Raw genomic sequence first — 22774 nt, 5'->3', positions numbered from 1 at the left:
AAGGTCCCCTCAGTTCAAGAAAACCAAGGGCTCCGAGTCGAAAGTCATAATTAAAATGTAGAATCAAGCTTTGGAGGCTGCAGGCAGCTGGAATGAGAGCAAACATCACCCTCCGGCCTCACATTTGCTTTATCCCCAAGGAAGAGAGATTTTGCAATTACATCTCAGTCTTTTAGCAATAGAGCATCAAGGGGCCAGAAACAGAGCGCTGCAACAGAGACCCACTTTGGTGAATCCCCAGCCCCAGTTACAATAGCGACAATACAGCATCTGGAGGATTTACCCTGTATAAGTGATGAACACATTAACAATTCTAGCAATGAGCATTGTTTAAACAAGATAACACTAAGGTTTCCCTCTGGGGGGACTACACAAATCATAAGCTGCCTTTCTCAACGACATTCAAAATGCAATAATAAAACTTCTATCAAAGAAAGATAAAGACTAAAATAGGATTAGCCATGTCCAGTACTTTGACACATGATGTGTTCTAAATGAATGCGAGTAGCAGGAACAACAAAAGAAATCCTGAATACACAGGTATAAACATAATTTTTCTTTTAATTTCAAGAGGTCCAGAAACACAAGAAATTAATCTTTTCATCTAGATCTCCCCTTTTCAATGTGACCTCAGAGACAGATTAGCAAGAGGTCAACGTGTGTTAATTTTGTGTATAATATCCTTGGAACTTTTATTCCCCTCTTGTACGAGCCAGACCAGCAGCTCAGCACGTGCTTTCAGCAGTTATTGGGACCCAGGACAAAGACTGTTCACAAGCACCTTGCGTGGCTGATCATCTAGATTATTATTTAGCAGCTGGTGCTTGCAGGGAGCTGACTTCCATACACCCCCAGCTGCGGGGAGAACCAGGTGAGGCTGCACATGGTGAAATCTCAGCGACCTGGTTGTGTATGTTCCACCAAACACATTGAACCCTCTCATGTAAAAATTTACAAGAGATTTCACAGAAGGTGCAATAAAATTATCCTGTAGGTGCCTTCAATGGCATCCTTGATGCACAAAGTTATCAGCTGGCCCAACCGACTGGTCCTAGTGCGGTCACACAGACAGAAGAGGACAACTCAACCGGGGCTGGTTCGGATACAGACACTCGGGCTGCACAACCCAGCAGCTGAGGCAGATAAAATGAACCACCCTGCACTGCTGTGAGGATCTCCATCCAATGCAGAAGGGGAAAAAAGCACGAAATTATTAGTTTGGTTTGAAAGGGAAAACAGAAACTAAAATCGGTCCCTAATGAACTTCAGGTATTCTGCCAGTGATGCACACTGTTGCTGCTAGTAGCGCATCCTGTCGAAGTATTTATTTTAGTTGGCTTTTTGCGTGTGTGACCAGTTTGTTTCTGCATGTCTTTGACACATCGACATAAGAGAAAAACTGGAATGTTTGAAGGCCAGGTGCTTCTTGTTGTAAATCACCAAGAGTGACAGTCAGCTTGAAACTACTTCAATAACGTCCCACCCCCCCAATCACAGCATCCATGGTACCACCTGATAATGTTCTCTCTGATCAGCTTTTTCACTGCCACAACTTCCAATTAGTTCAAATTCCATATTGGTGTAGGATCAAGGTCTATGCTGAATTTGGCTAACTAGTTTAAATTAGAACTACCTTGTTATGACTATATTAAATTTCAAAGCACTGGGCTGATACTAGTTTCACTTACATAGCTCAGCAGTAATCAAGACATTTTTCCTCTCAGATATAAGCCTCTTTATAAAGACTAAATGCCATTCCTAAAATACAAACTAACGCAGCTAAAGTTTATGTCTTCTTAGAGATACGGCTAATCCATTCATGTCTAATGTGGGGAAAGCAAAGCAACGCATGTACTTTCTACAAGGGTTAAAATTCGTATTACAAAACTGTGAAAGCAGATAGCACGATACAGCAGAAAAAAATGACAAGGAGCAAACAGTGCAATCATAAATGCCAGCAGAAGTGAGAAATAAAAGTGAAATGAAAAAGAAATCGAAGGAAAAGAATTAGCTGCCTCTATTATCAGGCTCGATTTACAGTCTGACCCTCTTGTTTACGCCATCTGAAAGATTCGTGTTTAGGGGCACCACCTTGCTTACATCGTATCTGACAGTGCCTCAGGCATCACTTGCTGTTGTTATCAACATGCAAAGGAGCCTCAACAGATTTCTCATTATGAAATTACTTCTGGTGATACAATGTTACCTCATATACACTGAGCAGCCGTAAAAAGACCATTATTGGTTCTGAAAAAAAGGACTTTTCCCAAAATTTCTCTAAAAAGGTATAATAGCTTCCTTTTGTCAGGGCGGGGAACAACAAAACACAAAACCCAAAACCACAAACCACAAAATGGGGAAGTGGAACCAGGTGGGGTTGGTTTTTTTCTTGTTTTTACATCATATGACATCCTTAGTCCAAACAGAATATTTTCAGTGCAAAGCAAATGTTTTTCCGAAGTTCATTAAGATGAACAGGAACAGATGAGTGCCATCACGTGGCACCAAGGTGTTTAAAATTCATATTGCTTTATTTTCTTTAAACGCATAGCATTTTTAAATACTAACACATACACATGGTAGAAAAATCTTACCATTAAAAGAATACCTGTAAATACATGCCAAAAATCCTTTGAATTAAGAATGTCATAATCAAATTTCCACAATTAATTGAACATCACTCTCTTTAAATAATGTTATGTTAAAAATAAACATGACTGAAAATATTTGATGCATCCATTAATTAATGGGAAATATTCATAGATCAAGAAGGTTACGTAACTTAGGAATGAAAACTGATAATTGGAAGGAATGTACCCAACTATCTGGGGACACTTCATATGGAGAAGTAGTAGCCCATGCTCAGAGACACCCGTCCCTGAACGGCTGTGCATTACTGATGGAAAAAACCAAACTGAAGCCCATCACAAGCCTGTTCCCACAACTCGTAAGGGGAATCTGCATTAGAGAAAATCCCATGTTTCTGGTGGGAGATGTCAACCAAGGGTGATGGCTCAAAATCACCTTACTAGAAACGAATGCAGAAAAAACCATACAGGGAAAAAAAAATACTATCAAAACGTACCAGAGTTTTGTCAGTTATTATATCCCAAGATAGGTTGAACCTGAAGGAGGTGGTGCTGCCTCCCGCTTAATGACCATCAACAAGGAGAGTTATAGGGTCAAGTTGACTTTTTGCAGGATTAAGATGTTAAAAAATGTGCTTCACTAGAAAAAAAAGTAGCTTCCATCAGTGCTATCCACACACTAATGACTAGTTTATATGTATTTATTAACCTCATAAAAATCTACTGAAATTAGAATTTCTTGGTTTAATGACCAGCCATTTCTTAACAGCTGAGAGCACCCACAATTACTCATATTTCTCAAAGAAAAAAAAACATCAAGGGAAGAACACCCATCACTTCAAAATTAAATATCTTGGCCCTGCTTATGTTCTCTTTCAATAAACTCCTTCAGCCCCACCCAGGCGCGTGCGTGGCAGCAGGAGACCATGGCAATGGGAAATTTCATTCGTTTCCTCCAAAGTGGGTCCACGTCCTCTGCGCCACAGGCAAACTGCATCGCCAGTGCAGGCGCTACAGACACATCCAGTCACGCAAAGGCCTTAACTTGAGATTTGTATTAAGCCAAAAAGAAACACATAGTTTTTCCAGCAGCGTTAGAGACAGATGCAGTACAGATACAGACTCGGAGCACTCACTCCAACGTTAGCAAGAAGCCAGGAGTGCTCCCCACAGGCTACACACGGAACGAACCTCCAGTTGCTTTTGTAGGCTACATGTGGCATTTTCAGGGAAGATCACTCCATATAAAAAGAAGAAATAGGGCTTTACAGGTTCCTAGTTCTACTTCTGCCTGTGATAGAATTACTTTAAACAATCCTCCCTAACTTCCCTCTGCTTCAATTTGGCAAGCTCAAAAATGCTGAATGCAAAGTGTTACAGAAATGTAATGTAGTCTCACTCTATCGCTGGTTTCAGAATATTTCATCATAAAGTGCAATTTTTTTTCCCTGAAGATTTTTATCTAAAGAGACAATAATCCAGAAACTGTGCCGAATAGGTGCCTCTTTAGATACTAGAAAGTCTTAGTCAATTACGTGCATAACTATGAGCAATTCAAACTTTGAAGAGACTTTAAATGAGAAAATACAGTACTAAATAATAAAAAAAAGGCATAAAAAAAATGATGTTTCAAATTTATTTCTTTTAGTGTGTTTTTCTCTACCACACCAAGCTGGGCTTTGTATTCCTATTGTGACCCCTCCTGCAGCAGGAAACCAGAGCGTGATAATCCCTCTCATAAAGCCGCCAAGCTTTATCTTCCTTCCACAATTCCAACAGGAAAGTTATTTCAAAACTTCATTGCATCAGCAGTTACAAATGTCTTTTTTCCATCATAAATTTGTCTATAAGCAGCGACATGGAGAAATAGTTGTTTTTTTGGTTTTGTTTTTTTTTTTTGACCATCAATATCCTTCTGTTTGGATACCATATTTCCTTTTCTTTATTTACTATTCTCAGAGGATTTTACAACAGGGTGCCCAGGACAGCACAGTCTGGCCAGATCTCATGATGCCAGTGGTCCCCCCGCAACCTTGAAGTACATTAACCACTCAGGTGCCATTTCCTTGCCCAAACTCCTGGCGTTATTACATAGTTATTGCTGGGTAATTGCTTTTCCCTGACCTCAGCCAGAACCTAGCCAGATTACGCACTGTACTCTTACCGTATAGTCTAATCGTTCATTCTTTTCAGTAGTTTGAACACTCTCTCTTCTCTCTCCTCCCTATTACCTGCCACTATAATAGCAGTGAAGGCAGTGGTTATGATGCAGTCAAACAAATTACATTCGTGCTATCCCATTCTGGAAGCACCTATCGAGGCTAGTTTGGAATGGCACTATTCTGCTCTCTCTCCCCCTGAGAAGAGGAAAACTGCTCACCGGCAGTCAAAGATTAGAGAAGCTCTTTCATTAGTGAATTACCATCCCATAAAGATGCAAATACTGAAAGACCTTTCCAAGGCAATAAGGTATTGCACAAGTGAGCATAAAATGAATATAGGTATATGAAGCATAAGTCTGCAACAGTAAAATACATAATGATGGATCAATCAATTTTCTAGACAGAGCAATTAATTTTACTTGCAAGAAACCAGAAAAATTGTTAATTGTAAGGACTAGAATATTGTTTTCCTGTTTATTTTTATGATTTATTTTTCCATCATCCAAAAGGAAATTGATCACTTCATTTACAGCTTCCAATTTATACATGTTAACATTATTAGTATATAGAGATTATAAAAAAATCTTCAAGTTTTACTTGTTCTGCCATGTTGATTTCCAGACTGCCACGTAAGCTCCGGATCCTAGCTCACAAAATAAGGCTGCCCTCAGCACCTACTTCTGTCAGCTATTTGACATCCAGCAAGGTGAGTCTCCATGATGAAGAATTAAAGCTTTAAAAAAGCAATGTTCTTTTGGGAATACAGAGCTCAGAGGGCACGTACAGTACAAAATCTCCACCTTGTCCAACAGGCTACAAGCCATTTGCAACCTGCCAGGACAACCCGGCTGCTCTAGAGCACGGCCTCTTCTGGACACAGAGAAACAGAAACAGGTTACAGTCTTTGTCTGGCAGCCGCAGCCACCTGTATCCGAGTGCTCCGTATGAGAGCACTGGGAATTACCTGCGCAGATGCGTTCGACGCTGTGTATGCATGAGCCCCATAAAGCACCATGAGCATGCACAGACCGACTCCGGGATTCTCTTCTGGGTAAAGATTTCTTCCACTGAATTAATAAAATCCTCCTTCCTTTTTCTAAGTACTATTGATTATTTTTTTTAGTTGTTTGTAATATTAGAGTGTACTGTACGCATAAACAGTGTACAGGGAGAATAATTAGCCCTATTTCTATGTGTGTGAAAAGACATTTCTAGAACTAGCACTTGACATAGTGTCTCAGGCATTAAGTAGCTTTTATTTACAAGACTGACTTAAAAGCAGGAACTCTTAATTAGATTTTACTAAATGCATCTTTTACATATCTTTAAAGGGCTTTTATATATAGAATGAAGAAACCTTCACACTATTCTTCTGGAAAAGGCAGCATTTCTGTGAACAATAAGTACCTCCAATGTAATATATAAATATATATATATATAAATATAAAAATATATATATATAAAAACATTATGAAAAACAGACCTGATTTTATCTATGTCACTCAAAACTAAGAGGCTGGTGCGAAGATTTTCAGTGGGAGTTTTGCTTTGGTAGAGACTGAAAGAACCAACCACAAACAGCTTGTACTAATGAAAGATGCTGCTATTCCAAAACAGAAGCCTCATGGAGAAAAAGTAGACTGAAGACACAGCAGCACTCTGCCCAGTGTTTGAAGATGCCTGTACTGATAAAATTGATGACATTATTTAGTTGTTTTACTAACCTGAATTTACACTGGCCTTGAAAATGCTGGTGTTTTCCCAGGTGTGCTGCCCTTTTCAAAGGCTCTATCATTATTAGCTTGTTACACCCCAGTGATTTCAAAGCCCTAACTTTTTGTTCCTGTCATATTTACTATTTTATAATCTTTAAAAGAAAAAGGAAAGAAAGTCTATAGAAGCCTATAAAATATTATTTACTCAAGAGGTGGATGGTTTCTGTCAAGTAGTCACTACCTATCTTCCATACAAATAGAAACGATGAAATATAAGAAACCTTCACACAATTCTTCTGGAAAAGGCAGCATTTCTGTGAACAATAAGTACCTCCAACGTCACTTTTCTTATTCCCATAAAAACTTTGATTACCTTTTTTCTTTCCCTAAGAAGATGGGAGAGCGCTTGTGCCAGTGGCTACACTGTGCGTTACTGCGAGAACACGATACGGCACTGAAGTCTGCACGCTTAATTTCAGACTTAACCAACTATGACATGAAACAACAAATAAAAGGAATAAATGACACGGACAGAGGAAAAAAAGAAAAGTGGAAAGATTTAGACCCCAATCTGACAGGTAATGTGCTAGCACCTAAGAAAGATGAAAGATCGCAGGAGATCTTTTCCCATCTATACAGACATCTACGTAGCACTAACAGCAAAAGAGTCCAGGTAACAAGATGCTATTCTGGACAGCATTTTCCTGGGAGGTTTAGTCTGGAGCACAGGGGATAAAGATGGTATCTATGGACATACTGCCAATAAAATGCCTGGGCAAGTTACTGCTGCCCTGTAACGCTGTGATACACACCGTCCCTGCCGCACGCATGCTGCGGCTGCTGTGAGAGGAGCAGCCCCAGCACCAGACTCTGGTCAGTCCTTCCTACCCTCATGCCAGTCTGCACCCCAGGCCAGCTGTGGAGCCAAAAGCCCGGCAATATTTCCATGTCCAGATGCCCCATCACTCTTCTGAACTTAACCAAGACCAAGACAGCTTTGGATACTGGGTTTATGAAGCTATAGCCTGAGTGTACAGATGTTCACTCCATTATTCAGCAATATTCATCTAACATTCATCATTTTCTATTCATCATAAAGCTCTTCACACAGATGTGGATACAAACATTTCCTATTTACATATGATCCCTATATGTCCTGCTCACCATTGCAAAACATGAAAGTTCAACCCAAAAGTCCCTCACAACAGATTTTTTTTTTTTTTTAATGCAAGTTAATGCTATCAGGTTAACTGGGGCAAGGTGAAGCACTCAACTTCTCCAAATTTCATTATGTGTGCAAAAGGAGCAACTAGCTATGTAACGAGGTGCAAATACATGCAGGGGAGGTGAAATGCAATTCAATTGGTAACTAAAAAAAAAAGCTTCTGGTACAGTTACACGAGTTGCCAAAGTGAGACCACTTTCATATTTTGTTCCTTTGGAATCCTTAAGCTTTTTCCCCAACAGGTGCCACGCTGAGCTTTGCTGAATTTAACTACCATACTCCAGCAGAAGAATTCTCTTTTAATACACCGATGGGTTACTATTTTTAACCCCCACCAAATGCACACCTGACCCACCAAGGATAGCAGTCTATCAAAATTCTTAGTTCAACCAGTGGCTGCTCTGTGTTAAGTTTGAGAAATACGAGCTCCAGGAAGTCTCTATCTCAGCAATAACTATGAATCAAGACACAAACAAAAAGCTTGCAGTAACATCTGGCAGCCAGATTTGAAGTGGTGCATCACTTACCACACTCCAGACAGCACAGCAGTTGATCACCGAATGGCTCAGTGTTGGTTTAATATTGTACACCAAAATATCAGCAAAACTTTGAAGTCCTGGCCATCCTAAAAAAGCATAAGCTTAAAGAAACATAAGAGATGAATTGACACAAGAGCAGTCAAGCCGCGGGTGGCCCTTTTTCATTCCAGTGCAGAGAAGAAAGGAAAGTCGAAACCCAGGGGCCAGATGAGCGCCTTAAGGCAGTAAGAGCACCTCATGCTGCCACGTGCCAGCCCTGTGCAGGTCCCTTCAAAGAAGAGTGCGATGCCTTCACTCGTAACTGCAAAACATCCAGATGGAAGATTCTTATCAAAGTAATATTTCTCTATTAGTAATAAATTAGAAGTCAAACACTTGTCAGGTCTGGGGATTTAGATGAGGAACATGAAGTTATTTTAATCAAACTAATCTCTTTATTCAGTGTATGAAGAGTCGTAACTTCCATGCATTTGGAATCATGCTCTCACAGTTTTATCTTTAAGAAGCAAAAAAAAGATGATTGCAATGGGCTAAAGTAGGTTTACTTTCCTGGTGTTCTTCAGAATGGATATCTTGCATGATTGAGCAGAGCTTTGTTCAATTCTCAAAGCAATTTACTAGAATTGAGAACAGAGTGTTTGGTAGAACAAGTTGGTCAGTCCTGGATGATTACTTCTTATTCCAAAACAATTACAATAAAGGGAAAATGGGTTATGTTCCTGTAAAAATATGAGTCTTTCCAAATAGCAGCAGAGAAACACAGGGATACACAATCATAGCCACAGAACCCACTATAGAAAACACAGTAAGCCCATATTATGCCAAAGAATGCCTAATTAAAACTCATTAAGCAAGTTCTTCATTTTTAATGGTTTTAAAAGAGCTATATAAAGTAGGATATATGCCCTATGGTAATAGGAAACGTGCTTTTCCCATTCTGTATTTATTAGCTCCAGCTCCATGCAGGTTAGAAGTAGCTGGTGCGATGCTGAACCACGGTAGAAACAGTGCAGGGGTACTGCTTCGGACGGTACCTCCGGTGGACTATCGGATCAAAGAAAATTAAAAGCCATTGCTTCCCTCTGCACTTATTCCAGACAAAGCCCCCCCCCCCCCCGCCGCTCCCAGTTCTGGAAATAAGGACTTTTAATTGAAAAGCTAGGGGTTGTGTTCCTCGCACTGCTGCATGCTCTTTACTCTGGAACTGCAAAGGGGGGAAGGAAAGCAGCCTCAATATTCACAGGCTGCTGCAACTGTAAATGAAGCCTATTTGTAAAATTGAGACTTCATCAGTTCCGTCTGAGGAAGCATTTCAGTCTGTGATAAGGCTATCGCACGGAAGGAAATACAATAAAAATCATTTAGCAGTCAGAGAACATGGAAAGAGAGACAGAGAGGTTTGAACTCTTAAGATTTTAATTCAGCCAGTCAAATAGTCAGCAGAGTTTTAATCTTTACCAAAAAAAAGCTTGCTTTCGAAAATTTACTAAGCCAACAGAACATCATACATACACAATGGAGTCCCATTACCAACACGCTGAACCCTAAATCCTCTGACGCAGAATAGGATATCTTCAGGGATACAGCTCCTGAAGCCCACAGAGCCCCACAGTTTCCTAACACACTTGCCTGGGGAATCCTTATCTACATGGAGCACTTGGAACACCATAAAGAAAGGGACACTTGGAAAAAAACCAACCAACCAAAAACTGACCAGACCATAATGGTAACGGATTTGTAAGGATCAACGAGAACTAGAGATTTACCTGTGCACGGGTCTGTTATTGAATCCCAAGGATGGATTCCAGCACTCGCAGGTATTTGCTAACACCAGATTCCTTCAGTGGACAGTGTTCATACATGGCAGCAGGATTGCAAACAAGCTTGTGGAGGGATACATTGAATTCACCCCTTTTCACAAAGTTCTTCTGCATACCAGTCCCTTCAACAGAGCTTGCAGAAATCATCCACACCTGTGGCTCCACCCCATCAAAAACACCTCACCTGCAAGCGATTGACCTGATAGCATCTGGGGCACTGCCTCACCCCAAGGCTTCATAAAAATACTGAATGTTTGCAAAAAACACCTGCTTTACTAAAAGACAAAGGGCCACATTCTTTAACCTTCAGAGTGCACAGACATAAATGACAACAAAGTTCATGAGGAAGTACAACAAAGTACAAGACAGACTGAAAAGGAGCAAACTCTGAGGATAAATGGATGTTTTAACATCTGTGTTGCTCTCACACTTACGTCTCTGAGCAAAGACTGCCAGCAAGGCAGCCAATTAGTGCTAAATTTGATGAGAATTTTTTGGATGATGAGTATACCTGTCTACTAAAGAACAAACTGAGACCAACAGCTTATTTTGCAGACTGGAATGAGCAGGCATCAGGTGGTGGTTATTTTCTGTCCACCAACTAGAAACGGTCTTAAAGAACTCACAATATTTGGAGTCCATACCTTACTTCTTGAGCTGGTTTTGGACCACCTGCCCTTCCTCAGCAACAAACTCACACTTTGCAAGCCAGGAAAAGTTGCAGACCGGCACTTGTAGGAACATTCCAGCTTTACAGTGGTTTTCTCTCTCAAATAGAAATATATCTATATATAAATTAATTAGGTGTTGCTGAAGTGCTGCTAGTTGAATATTAAAATAAAGCATCTGCTTTCACTGTCCATTTGTACTGGCGTTGTAGTGTCAGGTTATTGTAAGGTCGGGTTATTGTAGTTGATATGCTGGCCATGTACAAACCCAGTTACTTCCAAATGAAGCTGACATCATTTGCCCTTCTGTACCAGAGCTGTTCATCAGATGTCTTACCTCTGCCATGTATCACTTGATTCTCTCTGAATTAATCTTCTGGGTCATGAAACCTGCTCATTTTAAATTTTTAGAAGATTTGTTACATTATTTTAGCCCTCTTCCATACTCTTCAAGTGACTTTAGTGTTACTCATGGCTAAACAGCAGAATAGATCTACTCGCTACCCCGGAACGAAAAATAAAATTGGAAAAAACTGGTTTTTCTTTTGCAAAAAATAACCTTGGAAACCTCTGGAGGGAAGACAACATCCTTTTGCTTTGTGCGTACCTACTGCGTACAGCAAAGGGACTCTGCTCTATGGCTGGACCTTCAGATGCCATCTTAATACACAGTAAAAATACACAAGGGAAATGAATTCAGGCCTTACTTGAGAGAAGCTGAAAATGGATTTATGCATGTGTACATACAAGCAAGATAAGCCCCAGGTAAAACAGGAGGCAGAACAAAAGAAAAAAGGAAGAAATCCAGCCATGCAACAAGTCTCTTGATCGCCCTCCTTTTCTCAGCTCCACCGAGCGGTCAGGCTGCGGTCTCACACCTGCTCCTCAAAGGGTTCGTCAGTCCTGCTCTCCCCCACCTGCGTCACCGTTACACAATTCAATTTTACCCGAACACTGGAAAAACTCTGGGACAGCCCTGGTACATATACACACGCCTGGGACTACTTTTTGGATTTTAAAAAAAATTCCAGATTTTATGCCATCGCTAAAACTGCTGCAAAGAGACCTTACAGTGGCACATTTAGGGGAAAAGACTGTTCACTCTTTTTCCCGTTTCCAGTAGCAGTGTTTGAGGTTATTCATTTACTTCCTCAAGCTCGAGTCCCAGGTTACAATTAACATCCTGAGCCGTAGGAGCTTTTCAAAAGCTATACATTTTACCTAGGGTACAGCAACTTACTCTTTGCTTTTATCCCACTTGGGCTAGCTATGTTAAAAAGAAAGAAGTGATGTTGGGAAGCAAAGACGTAAGGGGAAGAAAAACAGAATTTATCACAATGAAAGTGATTTATCTCAGCAAATGAATTTTCTCCAGCAGCTATCAGAAGCAGCACCAGCAGAGGCAGTACCCCCTGGCAGAGCCGCTGGACCAGGGCAGCCCAACAGGGAGCTGTAGAGCAGCACAGCACACCCAAGGATCATAAACACACGCGATGCTGGAGATCGTACATCAGAGGAGAGCCCCAAACAGCCTCACCAGCTGTTTCACTCCTGTGCGCTCTCACACAGATCAAAAAAACCCACATCATGGCAGAAATTCTGCCACATGGCCTAATAACTATTTTTTTTTTCCCCTCCAGATCAACGTTTTCATTCAGTTAGAGAAAGATTTACCAGAATGAGAATCCTTCTGCCCAAGCAGAGAAATAGGGAGGAAAATAAGAGAGCTGTGTGTTTTTACATACTATTAGACAAGGAGAACATATGAAAGATTTAAATTTTGATTTGAACTTTAAAGAACACCCTGTTCCCTTGGGTAGCAGTTCAGCTGAGAGAACGTTTATCCATACAAACTACTCTGCATATGCTTCTTCTGAGTCAGAGTACCAGAAGGCTCCATTTATAAAAGACTGATTTATTCTTTTTTTTTTCCTGAGATTTTCCAAGACATTTACACCTAAAAACGTGAAGCTTCTTTGCAGAGCTGGTACAAAATTTTTTCTGACTAAATAAGAGGTCTTTTTTCATGCTTACAAATCATCTATTGCTCTTTTAGCTTTAAAGGGACCACATCAACAAAAGTACTGCCTAACAGGGTACCTAGAAGCGCACCCAGGTATTAGCAACAAACCCAGCCAGCAGCTTGTTACCACCTTTGTAAGGGACGTACCCGAACAGCAGCTCCATCCCTAAACTGGCAAGGGGAGGTGCTAAGCAACATTGGGCAACCTTGTCAGCATAATTCACGGAGACATATCTAACACAATTAAGAATTACTACGCAGCAAGACCTCGCAGTAATTTTACACACACCAAGAGCAATGGAACAGCTTTACACACAGAAAGGAAAATGGAAAAACCTGTGGGACGGGAGCAGGAGGGACGCACCTCTGCTCCAACACCCGCTCCCGCAGCGCCACTGCCTCTCTCCTCATCCCCGCTGACTTCCAAAGTCACATTGCTGAGCTCGCTGCAGATGCAACCAGGCTAACGCCAGGCTGGAGGGCCTTCGGGATAACCGGTCACATGCGGAACCACAGAACGGTTCAGGTGGGAAGGGACCTTTAAAGGCCATCTAGTCCAACCCCTGCCACAAGCAGGGACATCTTCCGCTAGAGCGGGTTGCTCAGAGCCCCGTCCAACCCAATCATGAATGTTACCAAACATCAACATGTTTAACACATTTAACATGATAAAAAAATCACTAGTACAGATTAACTCAAAGCAGTATTAATTAGGATACTAATTTCAGGGGTTCTCAATATTAAACATTGAAGACACATGAATTTCCTAGTCACAGCAACACATTAACATTCTTTTGTTTGTTCTTTTTTAGTTTTGTGAGTGCAGATTAGCAATGAACAAACAGCCATTCAATCAGATGATACCGTGGGAAGCTAATCCGAGCAGAGGGGAGGCGAGAAAGGAGCAGAGCAGCTGCTCCCTCCTCTGTAAACTGGCAACCCACACTGCCCTGGGGACAGTCAGCAGACCCACAACCACCAGCGAGGAGCTGAGAATTAGGGAAAAGACCAAGAAACAGGTAAGCAGTCTCCTGTCCTGGCAGCAACTCCTTTTGGCCTACATCCCCACAGCTTTCCTGTTATAAATCTGTGAATACAAACTGATCTCTCAGGAAAGGGGTCCTGCCTGAATAGACAATTTCTGCAATAATAATAATACTGCACTCCAGACAGCTCACCATGTTCAGATCAACTGATCTATCCCTGGGGCTTTGAAGAAAATCCTTTAAATTCCCTCGGGAATGCCCTTCTTCAGAACTCAGTTGTTATCAAAATAACAAAACTAAAATGTCTAGAGAAACACCTCGTCAGAGCTGTTACCTGGAACTTCAGCTCTGAGCTGCACCAAAGCAATTCAGCAGCATCGCACGACTAGACCAACAGGCAAAGTTTTGACCTCAAGGATTCAGAAAAGCATTGTATTAAATCACAGAATACCAGGTTGGAAGGGACCTCAACAATCACCTGGCCCAACCTTTCTTAGAGAAAGCACAGCCTAGACAAGACCATCCAACACCCCATCCAGCTCAATCTTAAAAGTGTCATAATGATGAAGAATCCACCATTTCCCTGGGGAGACTATTCCAATAGCTGAATATTGTAGGTAAACTCTTACCTGCCTTCCCAACGTCACCCAAGGAACTCCTCCACGCAGGGAGCTTCTGGTTGTTGTCTGAGCCTGCTCAAGTAGAGCTCCCCGCAGCCCAGCTACCCCACCACACACCAGTTACCAAAGACTTCTCCATTTAACCTGATAATGTGACAGCGTTAACAAGTTCAACCTGTCCTTGTTTCTGGCACAAATTCATTGTGTAGCCATTTGTAAAATACCTTGGATGGTCACAGTTCTTGGTATGAGTAAGAGAGCTTTTGCCCAGTATGGTAAAAAAATCTAGTGTTGTAAGTAAGAAATAGTCTAAAATGGAGAAATGTGTACCTGCTCCTTCTGAATTCTGTGGGAATAAGACCCAGCCTCATGATGTTGAAGTTTTTTTCCATTTTGTAAGGGCTTGCTGAATCTATGCTTCATTTGCAAGGCTTAGAGGTGAATAGTTGATATTAAGTAGGTCTTAAGTGTTTAACCCTGTGACTACTCCACACAGCGAGAGCAGGAGGAGAAGGACTGAACCCCGATCCTCTGTAACAACACGTGACCCGAGTTTCTCCTACTGACTCCAGCCAGACACGGGTGTTCAGCATCTCAAAAATCAAGAGTTTCTGCAGTCTGAGACCATGACCCCATAAACCTTCATCCAGACAGAAACACCCAACATCCCCAGCTGGTATTTTGCTGGGTAAAAACTTCAGAATAAAGCGTAAGTACAAACAATTAATGAAACACAGAACTCCTTGAAATACTTTCAAAACTCCCATGCATTCATGAAATTGTTTGACAGAAAATAAATATGTACATTTGAGTTCTTTAGAGTTATCTCGCTTCTGCTACAACATACATGTGGAAGCGTATGCTCCAGCACTTAATGATGCTTATAAATGCTGCGATACCACCCTGTGTGCAGGGACTAGCATTTGATATTTATGAAGTCTTAAGTAATTTTGTCTAATAAAGTTAATGAAGTATATGTTAGTAGCTGGAGTATATAAATCTCTTCACTTTCATCACCACAATATATATAAGTATACAAAATCCTTACCATACAAATTTACTAAACTTACTTAATTTTTTCAAGTTTTCTTCCCACCCCTTCTTACTACGCCGATCTCTGGAAGCAGCATGCCCACTTTATATAGTAAAGTACCTCTCTACGTGGTATCACCGTGTGCTGCACAGGAACACGCGCTCTGGCTGTGTCCTTGAGAGCCAAGGATCATTTGCTATCAAAATGCGGGAAAACTATGAAGGGAGAAAACTAATGAAGCAATGACATACTCATCAGGAACATAATCTAATTGTGAAGTAGCCCCATTAAAAATACTGGCTAATTTTGCACAGACTTAAAACTGTTATGAGTGTTAACAGCAATTACGTGCCTCATATTTTTAGATTAAGAGCGCTGGCTGAGCTGGAGACCTATTGCAACCTTTTGTCTAAGGTCTTCTCTGAGTCTGCCTGAAACCAAGGAAGAGGATCCCAGAGGACAGATCGGGGGAAAGGCAGAAAAGAAGAAAAAGAGCAACTTGGGAATTTTGGGACTCTCTAAAGCATCAGACTGGAGCAGCCATAGGCCTTACTGAAGCAGTAGGCTGGACCTGTAATACCAGCTTTCTATCACTCATTAGCCACACTGCTAAGATACTTATTACCAGAGACACCAAGTGCCTGGAAATCTGGCGACCGATAAGCAGTAGAAGAAAAATGAAGTTTTTCCTCCCCTTGAGCACCTTCCCTGCACGGAACTTCTGCCTTGAGGTACAACACATCAATGGCTGAGCGTTAACCTTCTCCTTGTCTCACCAGTCCTTTGGCAGCCCTTCTGGAGCCTCCTTGCATAGAAAAGCATCCAAATAACACCCCCTTGCATCTGTACAGGATAACAGAAGCTCTTTCATGGCAGGAGCGAAGGCTGAGCCGCGTGAGGAGTGCTTGGCTGGGCTGCCAGGCAGCCGTGCCCCACTGAGGGCAGGAGGGGCTGGGGCAGAGGTTCATCTTCTCGCAGAGCCCTTCAGCACAAACCTGTTAATTACTGTAGTTAAAAGCTGGTAAAATCTTCCAGAGGTGAGATACCAGAGACCTGACCTGTTCATTAATTTATTGTACGTGCATCACCTTCATTTGTTCTTGGCAATGTTTTGCATAAGCACACACATGTTTCTGAGCTGAAAACACCCCTGAAAATGTTGGGTTTACTCTATGCAACTAAAATAACAAATCAGCTAAGCCAGCTTCAGAGATTCATATCCTTTCAGAGCTCAAACACCCACTCGTTTATTATTCTATTTGGAAAATCTTACACGGTACTCAGATTTTCTCCCTCTGGGAGAAATCAGCATATGGCAAAAGCAGGAGAAAATCAGTAAACGCATTCAAGTGAAGTTCTGTTCCACTGTTTTAATTGCTCTGAGGTGAAGACGTGATTTGCTGGAGGACATAGTCAAACAAATCAGTGAGTTGCTATGGCTGTTAATTTTAAAGGTATGCCCCCAAAATGCAGTTTCCAGAGGTATCTCTCAGCTTCCTTCTGGATAGAGGTAGGAGTACACCGAATGTATCACACGATTCTGTACATATTGTAATGAGACATTTGTTTACTAAGACGCCCCGAGTTCAGATAAGCAAAATAGCATTAAGCAATTATTTCAGCAATAGATACAATGCTGACTGCGTGTTACTGAGCGCTTCCATTTGTCATTGGAGCCTCGTGCAGTGCACCAGTGCAGCCCATAGGTCATCACAGATTAAAACTCTCATCGACAGCCTCTTCTAAACTTTCTGCTAACTGCAGGGTAACTCTTCCACTGTTAAGTATGTCATAGCCCCTAAATCCCCTAACAGCACCGGAATTCTCTTTATTGACAAGAAACCAGACAACTAATATAAAAGTCTCCTTCAGGCTTTGTGTAAAAATTTACTTCTTCTGATTTGGAGGTGGGGTTTATCCCATGTCTCTTAAAGGTTTCATGTCTATCATACAGAGTGAAAACAGATGGGGACCCAAAATGTTTAGGACCTTAGACACAATTCGCAATGGAAAATCATCTCTGAGAGTATTAGCCATGCAGATATTTATGTAAGTTAATGTTAAAGGTAGTTATTTTTACATGGCCCTGACCATAGCCAACTTTACTGCATCTGTTTTTTCCACAGGCCCCCATCCCTCTCCCATTGCTGGATTGCATCTTCCTCTGTATCCAGAAGAGCCACAGGAACCTGCAAATTTTTCTGCAGGAGTGAATTTTCTGCAACAATCTGAACTTTTGTAAGATGAGTATCTTCGCAGAAACCTGCCAAAGCTGACAGGTTAGTTAGAAATACTGATACGGATGTCAGATCCCACAGACTAGTATTTGTCACAAAAATCTGAATGCTGTACTCATCAGCAGTCACATTTAAGTATCTGGGAAGGAGAACAGATTGGAGAATAAATGAAGCACCTTTAGCATCGCTCAAAAACTGCAATCCAGTAAAAAAGGAAATAGCAGGCATGCACACAAGAACAGAACAAGGCAGTTTTCAATGTGACAAGCTAATCTAGTGTTTAAAAAAAAAACCCAAACGTGACAGGAAATCCAGAAACTAAGCTGAAATTCCCAATTCTGACTCAGCACGTAATTCATTTCACCTCTGTACCTCTTTCCCCCACCCATGAGATGAGCCTAGTATTACTTACTATGCATGATGCTTTGCCTTAATAAAGCCCTTCTGAACCTTCAAATGGAAGGGGCTGCAGGTACAGACGATTACTATCAAAGAATACATTAACATTTTCCCATGACTTTGTGCTGCTGGGCTTCAGGACACTGACTTGTTAAATTACTGCCTTCACTTTAAGACCATCGAGTGGACATTCTACCTGCAGTAAGAACAAATTGCTCTTATGTTAAGCAAAACAGGATGAGTTTTAAGCAAAATACTGGTTTATCTTCTGACCACAGTAATCTGCACCTCTGCTAGTCTTGCCCATCATGCCGTTCATGCGAGCACCTTGAGAAATGTTAGAAACACGCATTCAGCTGCACAACACTCCTAGGGGATAAGTATGAAGCTGCAGCTTTTGTTTAAAAGCTAGAAGAAAATAAGACACATAATCCCCATCCTACAATGGGAAAGGGTATCGTTTATAGTCCTGAATTTCAAAAAGGCTTTCAAATCTGCAACAGTTTAGACTTGCTCCGAAGTTACGTAGGTCTACTTGGGAAGTTTAACTATGTAAAATTTAAAACTTTTGATCCACCCCATTATAATGTGTACATTACTGAATTTCCTCAATATCTTTCAAGTAAGCCATTTGCTATCAGGGCTGATGTCACACATCACTTAAAACAGGAATAATTCACAAAAAAGCGTGCTTTCCACTCAATCGGAAACAGCACTCAGGCTTGGCTTTTCCTGTAACTGAAGCCCGCACACTTGAGGGATCCCAAGTACAGCCTCTATTCTTTTACACAATTACACTAGAATGTCATTACATACAGTTCTAATAGGTCAAGACAAATTTAGGGATAGAAAAATCAGCATTGGTCAGTCAAACAATGTTCTTTTTTCAAGAAAGAAAACTTTAATGGGAGATTTGCTCAATTTTGTCCAAGTATCCATCCATAATACTCAAATCTTTTACAGTAATTAATCTCAAGTAGTACACACCACTTTATTCTACAGCTTCGTCTCAGTATGCGACACATGCTATAGCTGAAATATCCCAGCACAAAGTGGTGTGAGAACTGACAGCCCACGAAGTCCTCTGCAGTTATTACAGGCAGCCTCCGGGCCTGACTCTGCTAGATAAATTTATGCAGATGAAAGACTAGTTTGTGTTAATATAGACATAAATATTTTTATAAGCAATAATGGCTTTGTTACATACAAAATTAACTTACACAAATTTGTCTTTTACTCATGAATCCCATGGCATTTTCCTATTATATTTACCCAACCACTTCTTGGGTGTCCTCGACTAAATGTAACCTTGAATTTCCTATCATCAGAGGCCTTTTCCATTCGTTTCCAATCTACACTTGCTTCATCTCCCACTACAGCGATGTTCTCTCTAGCTCACCCTTATTGAATTGCAGCATACTGCAGCTAGGACAGGGTGCTAACAATTGTCCCACAGAATAACAGATACCTGTATTTTTAAGAATGACTCAGCAGTACAAACCTGATACCCTGCAGAATTCACACGTGGAATCGATGCAAAGTGTTAGCGATCAGTGGGACACAATTTCTTCTTCTGTAATCTAGTTCATATCTTCCAACCTACCTAACAGTTCAGCTTGCTGAAGAAGTTTATCTCCAGAATCTAATCCCTGTGCGCAGAAAAAGGTACTCTGCACGGTCTCCCACATCCACTGAAGTCTGTTAGAGCACACGCAAGCATGGCTGTGATTGCAGTCGCGTCTAACACGTTTGTACAAACGAAGATCCTCCAAGGAAGGACAATGCAGCCATGGAGCACAGTGAGGCTCAGAACAAGCTGTTGCTTCTGCAATGCCTTCATGAGAGAAGCTACAGGCAAAAAAAACCAACAACGCGTGGCTTAATTATTTCATTCTTAATGCAATTCCTCCCAGTAGATCAGGGATAATAGATTTTCACCAAGTAACTGAAACAATCTCACAAACAGCAGCATGCTGAGGTTCTGAGTGACAACGCAAGTTTTTGAACAATTATCTTTGAATTTTAAATACTCAAAACATCTTTTCTCTTCCAGTAACTTCACAATCTGCATCCAATGCTGAAAACAAAGATTAAACAGGAATAAAGAACCCTTGTGTTTAAGGATGTTTATTTCAGTATGTGATACAGACCCTTAGCTAAACGCTACACTGCATCAGGGTTTGCAGACAGAAGTTACTCAGTTTTCATAAAATGGATGCATCTTCAAAGACCCTAAATTGAAGCTCAACTTCCCCAAGTTCCTAGCCGTGTAAATCTGTTAACATCTTGCTAGGCTTAATTTCTTAAGTCAGTCTCAATTCAGTAGAAACTGACTGAAAAATGCAATAGAATACATACTAAACCCATGATTAACAGAGATCCCTGATCTTCTGAGAAGGCAGAAGAATAGCAATGGGTAGCAATTATGAGTAGGGGCTCCTGCATCACGTTTCCAAACTCCGCTCTGCTTCAACTCTTCCTCCCATCTGTTTAAGCACAATAAAACATTCAATATTGTAGAGACAAAATGGAAGTCTCATATGGCAGGCAATCTTATGTGCAAAATATAATGCTATGAAGACTGAGATCTCAGACACATTTTACAATATCTATTATGAAAACCAAATCATATTGCAGCCATTTCAAAGTGTCTGATCAGCTTATATGATTTTACACAGGGGCCTCAAAGTAATTTAATAAGATGTATAACCTGCATAGTTTTAATCATTGGAAGAAAATACACAGGTGCAGACTGCCTCTACAGAAGTGGCCCAAAATGGATTAGACTGTATTGCTATCTCACTGTCATACAAGCACAGGACAAAACTGTCCAAATACACAAGAAAACTTTTTTTTTTCCAGAAAAAGCAATCATTGTTCCATAGTTTCAACAGAAGAAATCCAAACAATGTCAGTAATGTGTCATTAACTGCCCCGCAGATTGCTGCTGCTGGGTATCCAAAAGGATACATCAGAATTCAGTGCAAGAGTAAGCGATGCTGCGGTGTATTGGATACCAGCTGGATGTCCAGTACTCCTGGAGGCAGTGGACAGCAGTAACTCAGGCTTTTATCCTGTACAGACGTATTTCAGACACCCTCCAGAAGAGCTCTGTATCCTCTCCCTAAATCTTACAAATCAGAGAAAAAAAATAATATCTATTTAAAGGCTCACCAGAGGCCTTCAAATACTTTGAGAAACATCCTTAGGCAAGAAACCAGCTTCTTTTCAAGGTGTGCTAGGACTGCCACATCCACTAGATGGGTTCAGCACTACATCCAAAGAGGCAAATTTAATTTGCTGTCTGATCAGCAAGCATTTGGAAAAATCAGGTAGCACTTGAAACAGTTCCACATGGAAGAGATTTACAGAACCGTAACTTTCCAAACAATTTTGAAAGCAGCGATCATGGATATTGAATGAGACACAGGAGGAAAAAAAAAATCATTCGGCCCTTTAAGAATTTGCTAAACCACTTGCACCACAAACACAGCTCTCAAACAGCTGATTCAAGACAGACTTACTAGAAAACCCAATAATCTTCTAACTAACCAGTGTTATTCTAACATCTAGCCATGGGTTGTTTTTTTTCTTGGAGGTTTCCTTTCTAAGCGCTAACCAGACTAATTCTCTTTAGCTTGCAAAATCGGACAAGATCACAGCCTGAAGGGGAAAGGCTTTGGTGATAAATATTTAATGGGCTACATCAATAAAATTTATTTTGCCAAGGAGAATGGAAGGAGAGGAAAAGCAGAGAAATAATTCATTAAAAGAACTTCAGCTTAGCAATGCCAGAAAAAAAAAAAAACCACGCTAGGAAAAAAGGAATTAAACAGAAAGATGTTTTAAATAGGTCAGAAGCTTAAGTACTCTTAACACATGGCAAACTGACAAAGAGCTGGGGTTTTCAGAATGAGAGTACAGGGATATGTACACTTAATAGTAACTCATCCCATTGCAAATAAATATCCCTGGACACACTAGTAAGAGTTTCAACTTCTTGCAATACTTCATATCATCCAACCTTGAAGACCTGCTTAGTACATGAAAGTGTCATTGCTCAAAACCTATGAAGAAATGCAACAAGAGTCTTGAGGTTGCCTGTATTTCTCAAGGCAAAAGTCTTCCCTATTTTATATTGGATGGGGCAGTAAGTTATGTTTTGCAGAAGACAAAAACGCAACAATAATTAAGGTATTTAGTACAAAGCTTAAATATTCTTGTATGGCAGTGCTCCCCATAACTCAGTATCAAGCTTAATATTTGCAATTTACATCACAGAATTTGCAAAAAGAGATGTCTAATCTCTCCTTCCTTCCTGCCACTATTTGAAATCACTTGCAGTGATACAAGAAGTACAAAGGACCTCAGTGTGTCTGGCAACACCTTTTCCATTCACTCTCACACTCCATCCAATCTGGACCTCTTACAACCAGATGTCAGCAGGATGGGCAAGGAAAAATATCAGGAACCGTTGTGTTTATGCTAACTAAAGTAGTCCGGGAACCCATTAATTCTCAAGTTCCAATTCTAGATCTGCTAATGACTTGCTGTATGGCTTCAAATCACTAGATTTGGGATATATAGATATACACACACTTTTATGGGCAAAGTGGAAAAGCACATACTCTGCAGAGACAGGGACAATCTCAGGACAATCAGATTCAATGGTATTAAAATACCTCAGAGGTACTTCAGTGAGATTTGGTAAAAGACAATATATTTTAAAACCTACCTTTTCAGAAGTCTTCGATTCAAA

At 40.8% G+C, this 22774-nt stretch overlaps 1 long non-coding RNA gene across 2 annotated transcripts in view; it reads right to left on the bottom strand.

Annotated features, from left to right (window-relative positions):
- The window catches only part of LOC141751128 (uncharacterized), a 118345-nt gene extending 103893 nt beyond the window's left edge, over positions 1–14452 (bottom strand). For both annotated transcript variants that reach the window (XR_012589867.1, XR_012589868.1), the window contains exon 1: positions 14356–14452. This is a non-coding gene — a long non-coding RNA (uncharacterized LOC141751128). The remainder of the gene's footprint in view (positions 1–14355) is intronic.
- Positions 14453–22774: the final 8322 nt, after the last annotated feature.

Source organism: Larus michahellis, chromosome 14, assembly GCF_964199755.1.
Source record: "Larus michahellis chromosome 14, bLarMic1.1, whole genome shotgun sequence".
NCBI classification, from domain to species: Eukaryota; Metazoa; Chordata; class Aves; order Charadriiformes; family Laridae; genus Larus; species Larus michahellis.
This window is presented reverse-complemented; position numbering and strand designations above follow the sequence as displayed.